This window comes from Agrilus planipennis, unplaced genomic scaffold (genome assembly GCF_000699045.2).
Source record: "Agrilus planipennis isolate EAB-ADULT unplaced genomic scaffold, Apla_2.0 scaffold8, whole genome shotgun sequence".
Taxonomy (NCBI): Eukaryota; Metazoa; Arthropoda; class Insecta; order Coleoptera; family Buprestidae; genus Agrilus; species Agrilus planipennis.
Window position 1 is genome coordinate 368,651 of NW_020442461.1, and position 9,045 is coordinate 377,695.

Genomic DNA, 9,045 nt, shown 5'->3' on the forward strand with positions numbered 1-9,045 from the left:
CATCGAGGGACCATTTCTAACGGGTGCGAATAGCCCCCAACGGTAACGGTCATCTTCTAATGGCTGGAGCCATCCTCCAAGGGTAAGAAGTTCCATCCAACACCAAGGATCACCACTTATAGGTAAGACTTATACCTTCGCAAACAGGAACACCTTCAAGGGGCTTGAGGGTGATCCTGTCTGCGGGAGGGGGGTACTTGTACCATATCTCCCGCAGATATGATCATCTTCAAGCAACTTGAAGCTGATTTCTGCTTGCGTAGGCATAAGTCAAGCCTCTCAGTGGCGATCCAAGTTGTGGGAAGGCACTTCTAACCACTTGGAAGATGGTTCCTGGTCATTGAAAGGTGGCAGTTTACCACTTGGGGGCTATTCAATCCTGCTAAAAATGGTCCCACGCGCGGACAGGGGATCCGCGTCCCCCACCGGCGTCGAATTACAAAAACCTTCAACGTAGGGATGCACCAGTCAAAAAATAAAGAATTTGTCTTTTTTTAATATTTGTTACACCCCCCCTCTGTTTATATCCCTCCCCTCCCACGTGCGGCCCCCTCCTGGGGGCCGCGTCCTGCACCCGGGGTCATCACCGGGTGCCACCCCGCGTCCTGCACCCGGGGTCATCACCGGGTGCCAACCCACGTCCTGCACCCGGGGTCATCACCGGGTGCCACCTCCCGTCCCCAGACCCCTTTAGGGGCCGTACCGCCCCTCCCCGCGTCCTGCACCCGGGGCGATCCCCGGGTGCCCTCCCCTGTGACCGGCCTTCCATACAGGCCTTGTCCTCAACGCTTCGGGTTTGGAAGTTTTCGAATTTCAGGATTCCCGGTGCGAAAACGTCGAACTTCAAAGATTTCGAAGTTTAAAGATCCCGAGGAACAATGGTTTCGAAATTGGAAAGACTGTTAAGTTCAAAGATTCGAGATGGAGGTGTCGAGTTCCCAGAATTCGAAAATCTTGAGGTGAGAAAACGCCAAAGAAGAATCTTTGGCGTTTTCCAACCCCTAGAGTTTCGAACCCATGGGATCCCGACTTCTATCTCGAAGTCTTTTGAACCCCGCAGACTTACCAATTCCGAGGTCATCGCACCTCATCCGTTGCCTTCCAACCCCGGAGGTTTGGGGTCCCGATGTCTTCGGATCCTTGGGTCCGCTGGTGTGATTCCTTGATGTCCTGGTGGTCCTGAAGTTCTCCGCTGACTATGATGTCCCAGTTGATTCCACCTGTTGTTGGCTTCGATGTCCACCACTTGTTCTGCTAACTAAAAAAAAGAAAGAAAAAATCTGAATGAAAATTACTGTTTAGTATAAGAAAAGCAAAAGTTAGAAAAACATTTATTATGTATTACAAAGTTTAAATGTAAATGAAAAAAAGTACGATAAATTGAATGAAAGAAAAGCTTTAAGAATAACAATTAAAAGGTAAAGATATAAATGACGTTAAAGCAAATCAAAAGAAATAAAAGTTATAAATTAATACAAACTAAAAGACGAAATAAATAAAACAAACATTTTAAGAAAAAGTTAAAGGTAAGTGAAAAAAGTAAATAAAGTAAAGAATAAAAATATGCTTTGAAAGTATAGAAAAAGAAAGACAATTTCTAATAAATATAATAAATAAATGTTAATTACATTTCCCTGATGTGCTTTTTGCCTCGNTCATCACCGGGTGCCACCCCGCGTCCTGCACCCGGGGTCATCACCGGGTGCCAACCCACGTCCTGCACCCGGGGTCATCACCGGGTGCCACCTCCCGTCCCCAGACCCCTTTAGGGGCCGTACCGCCCCTCCCCGCGTCCTGCACCCGGGGCGATCCCCGGGTGCCCTCCCCTGTGACCGGCCTTCCATACAGGCCTTGTCCTCAACGCTTCGGGTTTGGAAGTTTTCGAATTTCAGGATTCCCGGTGCGAAAACGTCGAACTTCAAAGATTTCGAAGTTTAAAGATCCCGAGGAACAATGGTTTCGAAATTGGAAAGACTGTTAAGTTCAAAGATTCGAGATGGAGGTGTCGAGTTCCCAGAATTCGAAAATCTTGAGGTGAGAAAACGCCAAAGAAGAATCTTTGGCGTTTTCCAACCCCTAGAGTTTCGAACCCATGGGATCCCGACTTCTATCTCGAAGTCTTTTGAACCCCGCAGACTTACCAATTCCGAGGTCATCGCACCTCATCCGTTGCCTTCCAACCCCGGAGGTTTGGGGTCCCGATGTCTTCGGATCCTTGGGTCCGCTGGTGTGATTCCTTGATGTCCTGGTGGTCCTGAAGTTCTCCGCTGACTATGATGTCCCAGTTGATTCCACCTGTTGTTGGCTTCGATGTCCACCACTTGTTCTGCTAACTAAAAAAAAGAAAGAAAAAATCTGAATGAAAATTACTGTTTAGTATAAGAAAAGCAAAAGTTAGAAAAACATTTATTATGTATTACAAAGTTTAAATGTAAATGAAAAAAAGAACGATAAATTGAATGAAAGAAAAGCTTTAAGAATAACAATTAAAAGGTAAAGATATAAATGACGTTAAAGCAAATCAAAAGAAAGAAAAGTTTTAAATTAATACAAACTAAAAGACGAAAAAAATAAAATAAACATTTTAAGAAAAAGTTAAAGGTAAGTGAAAAAAGTAAATAAAGTAAAGAATAAAAATATGCTTTGAAAGTATAGAAAAAGAAAGACAATTTCTAAAAAATATAATAAGTAAATGATAATTACATTTCCCTGATGTGCTTTTTGCCTCGACTGGGTCGAAATTATTGGAATGGAATTTGCTGGTCTGGTCTCTTGATGACCTTGAAGTCCTGTTGTTCTTCACTATTCATATGTTCGAAGATGTTGCTGGTTTCGATGACCATCACTGAGTGGTCTTGCTAACTAAAAGAAAAAATTATCTGAATTAAATTACTGTTTAGTAAAAGAATTAAGTATTAATGTAATAAGAAAAGATTTATTATATTTAAAGAAAACAAATAAAAAGAAAATAAAGATCCAAACGTAGATATAATAAATTAAATGAAAAAAAACTAAGATGTGAAGCTCTGAATGACGTTAAAGTAAATCAAAAGAATAATACAAATTAGAAGAAATAAAAACAAATGTTTGAAAGTTAAAATTCTAAGAAAAAGTTAACAGTAAATAACAAAAATAAATAAGGTAAGTAAGAACGAAAATAACAATTCAAATATAGAGAAAGAAATACAAGTTCCAAATCTAATGGAAAAGAAAGATCGTTTTAGAAAAATAGAAAAGTAAATAAATTTTAATTACATTTCCTTGAAGTGCCTGTGCCTTGACTGGACCGATATTGGTGGAATGGATTGCCCTGGTCCTTGATATTAGAAAGACAATTTTAATCTAATCCCTTGATGCCCTAGTGGTCCTATGTTCTCCACTTGGAATACTTGTTAGCTTCCATGCCCATTACTGACAGGTTCTACTAAATAAAAAAACAATGAAAAGTTCTGATTTAAGTTACTGTTTAGTTTACAATTACTGTAAAAATTAAGTCTTGATTTAAAACAAAAAGATTTATTATATATTATAGTATTTCAAGAAAGTTTAAATGTCACTTACCAATTGATTGCTGTGAATCCATTATTTAGTACTCAATTGAGAACAAATTTTTCTGCATCCACGGGGAAAAGGGCATTTTCACGTTTTTTCATGTGGAAAGAAACAGGACTTCCGCAATCGATGCCTCACAGCAAGCAATGCCAAAAGTTGTGGTATAATATTCCTGTAAGATGAATTATTATGTTATTATCAATGCAATTATTTTATATACAAAATTAAAAAGAATACTTAGNGATACTATCATTTTCATTAATAACAAAAAATTTAATTGAATAATAAATCCCAAATAATCCCTAGAACGTTTGTGTCCGCATACTTTAACTATTAAAACTTTTATCAATTGTAAGCTATCAGACTTCGTATAAATAATTACGATGTACAGTACACAACGTAAAAATGCCCTAATACCACCCACATTAGACTAGAATAGTCAAAAACGTTTATTTACATCGACAGACTTATGAAATCATAATTGTTTTCTTACACTGCTTATGTACCAAAGAAGTCTAAATAAATTATTTTGTTAAAATCGAACAAGTTAGTTGCCTACAAATTTCGACTCAGACTGTAACACTTCTACACTTATCATTTTCTTGACTCTAGGGCACTCTGTAATTTTGCGGGAAGGTACTAACTTAATTTGAATTTAAAATTGGCGTAATTTTACTCCAACATATCGGCAATCCACTGCACTGCTAAGTATTGCCATCGTCAGCGCAGTAGCAATTCAAAGTCAAAATTATTAAAGACACCGTTTTCAAAAAGAACGTTTTTAAAATATACACTAGTAACTTTTAGACATATAATTTGACTCTGTGTCTAATCACAATTACTTTATTACTTTTTAATTCTTTCAAATCCATAAGGGAGACCTATTTCATTAAAAAATTAAAACGACTTTTCAAATGGGGGTTGAAAGGGCATCTTAGTAATTTCTAACTATAAAATTCTTTCCCCTGATGCCCCACCACAACTTTGATGCCTTTTGGTACGTTCAGCTTGTTTAATAAGGGAAAAATTAATTTATTAAGAGATAAAAGACGTTTTTAAATCGGGGGTTGAAGGTGCACCCCGACAGTATCTAACTACACAATTCTTTTCATTGATGACTCAGAACAACTTTAATAGATTTTGGTACTTTCAGTTCGTATATNAACGCGCATGTCAATTTCCGACCTGCTAAACAATTATCCTTAAAGATCCAAAGGACGAATTATATGTGAAAAACTATGAGGAATCACGTGATGCCAACAGTTTTTCAATGCATCTTGAATTTAAGAAAATTTGATTGATATAATTCGAAAACAAATTCTGTTTTAAACTTGTATCACAGTTTAGAAAGGTTTAATTCATTCAGTCAATTCAAAAATACCACATTAATTTTCAAAACAAGTTTTAGTATTATTATTTATATTAATACGAGTAAAATGTCTCTTGGACAATTGTTCAGGCATACGACTGTTAGAGAGAGCAAGCATTCGGAGAATAAATGATAGAAAATTAGGTTCGGATTATGATACAACTTTTCTTAACTACAGAAAGAGCTTTATTATACGAAAAAATATTAAAAGTTAACTACAACCACCTCGATCATGATGAAGCTGTCAAAGAACGAAAGAACATTCAATCTTATATTGAGTACATTAATTAATTAATTCCGGAGAATATTCCCCCTAAGTATAAGAAATTGTAACAAGGAGAAAACAAGAGTTTTTATTTGTAACACAAGTTTAGAAAAATTATTTGTTTTAATAATGTAAAATATTCTTCATTTCTGAAGAAATTCCGTTTTATTTAAATATTAAAATTAGACTAAGACTATCTAGAATGGTTGAACAGCTAAACAACGAAATAATTTTCAAACCCTACTCAGTATTTTTTATATATTATTACTTTCAGTTTTTATTGCTATTTATATAATTTCGTTGAATTTATAATGCGCTACGTAATTATGCAGTAAATAACAATTTAATATTGATATTGTAAAATTTTACAGGGAAAAAGCTAAAAAAAGAACGAATTTTATATTCCTGCAGCGGTGGTAGTGGGTTTTCATATGTGAAAGTGAATTTCCCTGAACTCAGAGATTCAAAAAAAATTATTACTTGAAGTCTGGAAGTGTTTTCTTAATGTTGTTTACAATTTGTTAGGAAACCACAAAGCAAAAAATTAGAAGGATTTAGTTAATGAACTTATGATTTTATACAAAGCTTTCAAGTGTAATATCTCCTTAAAAATTCATATGCTGGACTCTCATCTGGATTTCTTTCCCTAAACTTAAGATTCAATTTTGTAATTGTAAGGTAAGATTGATTACAAGCAAAAACATAATATTTTTACCGAAAAAACATACTTTGTGTTCTACAGTTGAAAACATGATACACATTTTATTTCTAGATCCCTGGAATTTTTCAAAAACAAGTTGAAACAAATACCTAGTCAGAAAAAGGCGAAAATCCAACCACTATCACTAAAATTTCAAAGGTGAAAAACTCACCGAACGTAATGATTCACCGGTAATTTTCCAGGGTAAGGCTTCACATCAAACAAAATGTTTTATCCCATTTATTTATCCCTGAATAACACCACAGTGAGAAAATCAGATCTTCTTTCTCTGATTTCACTATACTGATAACTACCGAACCGGCATAAACAATAGACTTTCGGGAAACATTAACGCTAATACAAAGACATCCGCCATTAATTAGCTAATGTGGAATTTTCCAGTTTCTTACGTATACCCTAATGACTGGACTAAACGACTGCTAACACTATTGAAAAGCGCATGTACAGAAAACTTTTGATATACGATCTTTTGAATAAAAGGCAAAACTCAATTTAAAATTAGTTCGAATAATTGAAAAGAGCAAATATAAATAATTTAATCATGGATTTCTGTCCGTAAAAACCCTTCCGGGAGTACTGGTTGGCTTATTTTAAGTTCGATTTGTGTAATTTTTTTAATTCCCTTACACTACAAGGAATCATCGCTGACGACAGCATCAAAGTACAAAAAAGTGAATTTAAAGAATATTTACACTAAGAACTTATTTTTTGAGTTTTTGCTATATGAAATAACTTTCAAACTTGATTCGTAAATTTCCAAAAGAAAACAAGTACTCGGAGAATAAAAGATAGAAAATTACGTTCGAAAAAAGCTGCATTCTTCTTAACTACAAAAGAGGCTTTATTATACTTAAAGAATACTAAAAATAGGCTACTATCACTTCTATAATAGTATAACTTTCAAACAATGAAAGAGCTTTTAACTTTGGTTCGTTAGTTTCGGAAATTGGCCCCTACATATTACAGAATAGACAAACTAACGCATTTTCTCTGTAATACAAATTAAAAAGGTTTAATTTATACAAAGATAACGCATTAATTTTCAAAATAAATTTTTAAGGACTATTTATACTAAAACGAGCCAAAATGTCTTGTCCTGTCGGTCGAGCACATGACTGTTAAAGAGAGAAAGTATTCGGAGTACGAAAGACAGAAGGTTACGCTCGAAAAAAAAGCTAAAAAATATATTCTTAACAACATAATATGCTTTAAAATATTTAAATAACATTAAAAACAGATTGCTACCACTTCGATAATGGTATAGCTTTCAAAAAATAAAGGAGCTTTTAACTTTGTTTCCTCAGTTTCGGAAATTAGCCACTACATATTATAGAACACATAAACTAACGCATTTTCTTTGTAATACAAGTTTAAAAAGGTTTAATTTACACAAAGATAACGCATTAAAATTCGTAATAAATTTTTAAGGACCATTTGTATTAAAACGAGCCAAAATGTCTTGTTCTGTCGGTCGAGCACATGACTGTTAAAGAGAGCAAGTATTCGGTGAAAGAAAGACAGAAAGTTACGCTCGAACAAAAACCAAAAAATATATTCTTAAACATAAAATGCCTTAAAATATTTAAATAACATTAAAAACAGATATTAACCACTTTGATAATGGTATAGCTTTCAAAAAATAAAGGAGCTTTTAACTTTAGTTTGTTTGTTTGGCAACTTAGCCTCTACATATTATAGAAAAGACAAACTAATGCATTTTCTTTGTTTTACAGTTTAAAAAGGGTTAATTTACACAAATATAACGATAAAGCACCCAAATTCACACTCAAAAAAGTTCAAAAATTGTAAGCTTTGAGAAGTGATGATTATGTAAAAAAAAAGTACATAGAATCTCATGGTGGCATTTTCAAATATAGCAACACTCAAAGCACTCGTCCCCATGAACTTTTAGTGCAAACGAAATACAAATGCATTTGTAACCTATACGCAAACATTACTTCCAAATTGCTAATTAAATGCCTTAATTATACATAGATTAGAAAAATTCTATTGCACTAATACAATATTACATTGTTAGGTACTTACCTACATAGTTAATTAATCGAAATATGAACCTCCAAAGTTGTTGTCAATGCATGACACAAAAAAATAGTTCAATGAGATGGATTTTGCTGTTGATACATAATGGAACATTTTTAATCGTTAAATAAGTAAGTCTCAGTTACTTATTTATGTTTAAAAGTACGATTTGAAATAATTATGTACGCACTCGCGAAATTCGAGTGTTTAATAATTCGTAAAATTGTGGATTAATTTTTAAATTTAATCCGACTATTTAATGTTTATTCATTACAAAGGAACGCGAGACGTGTAACTTCACACGTACATACAAACATATTATTTCTCCAATCAGATTACAAACAAAGCAGCTATTATCAGAAACAAGGACAAGGACGATGACAAATAGATAACACTTAGTCAACATTTTATAGTTTTACGATTAATGAAATAAAATACAAAGCCTTTTATAAACGAAAGAGAAATTTTAGTTTTAAAAACCTTTTGATAGAAGATTAAATTACGAATGATTTTTTTTTGTTTTTATATTGCTAAACTAAAAGGAGAGGCACACCGAAGCTACATTATTTTTAATAAAAAAATAGCCAGTTTTGATTAATAAGGATTTTCTAGAAAATTAATAACATTATTAGAATTTGATACTATCATTTTCATTAATAACAAAAAATTTAATTGAATAATAAATCCCAAATAATCCCTAGAACGTTTGTGTCCGCATACTTTAACTATTAAAACTTTTATCAATTGTAAGCTATCAGACTTCGTATAAATAATTACGATGTACAGTACACAACGTAAAAATGCCCTAATACCACCCACATTAGACTAGAATAGTCAAAAACGTTTATTTACATCGACAGACTAATGAAATCATAATTGTTTTCTTACACTGCTTATGTACCAAAGAAGTCTAAATAAATTATTTTGTTAAAATCGAACAAGTTAGTTGCCTACAAATTTCGACTCAGACTGTAACACTTCTACACTTATCATTTTCTTGACTCTAGGGCACTCTGTAATTTTGCGGGAAGGTACTAACTTAATTTGAATTTAAAATTGGCGTAATTTTACTCCAACATATCGGCAACCCACTGCACT

The 9,045-nt window shown here is 33.8% G+C and overlaps 1 long non-coding RNA gene across 3 annotated transcripts in view; it reads right to left on the reverse strand.

Annotated features, from left to right (window-relative positions):
• LOC108736068 overlaps positions 1 to 8,246 on the reverse strand; it is a 13,414-nt gene extending 5,168 nt beyond the window's left edge. Inside the window, exons 1-3 of one of the 3 annotated variants that reach the window (XR_001937673.1) lie at positions 7,954 to 8,246; positions 3,562 to 3,724; positions 3,256 to 3,421 (exon numbers count right to left, since the gene is read on the reverse strand). This is a non-coding gene — a long non-coding RNA (uncharacterized LOC108736068). Of the gene's footprint in view, positions 1 to 3,255; positions 3,425 to 3,561; positions 3,725 to 6,058; positions 6,528 to 7,953 lie in introns of those variants that run through there. The other 2 variants (XR_001937672.1, XR_001937674.1) reach the window with 2 other exon arrangements.
• Positions 8,247 to 9,045: the final 799 nt, after the last annotated feature.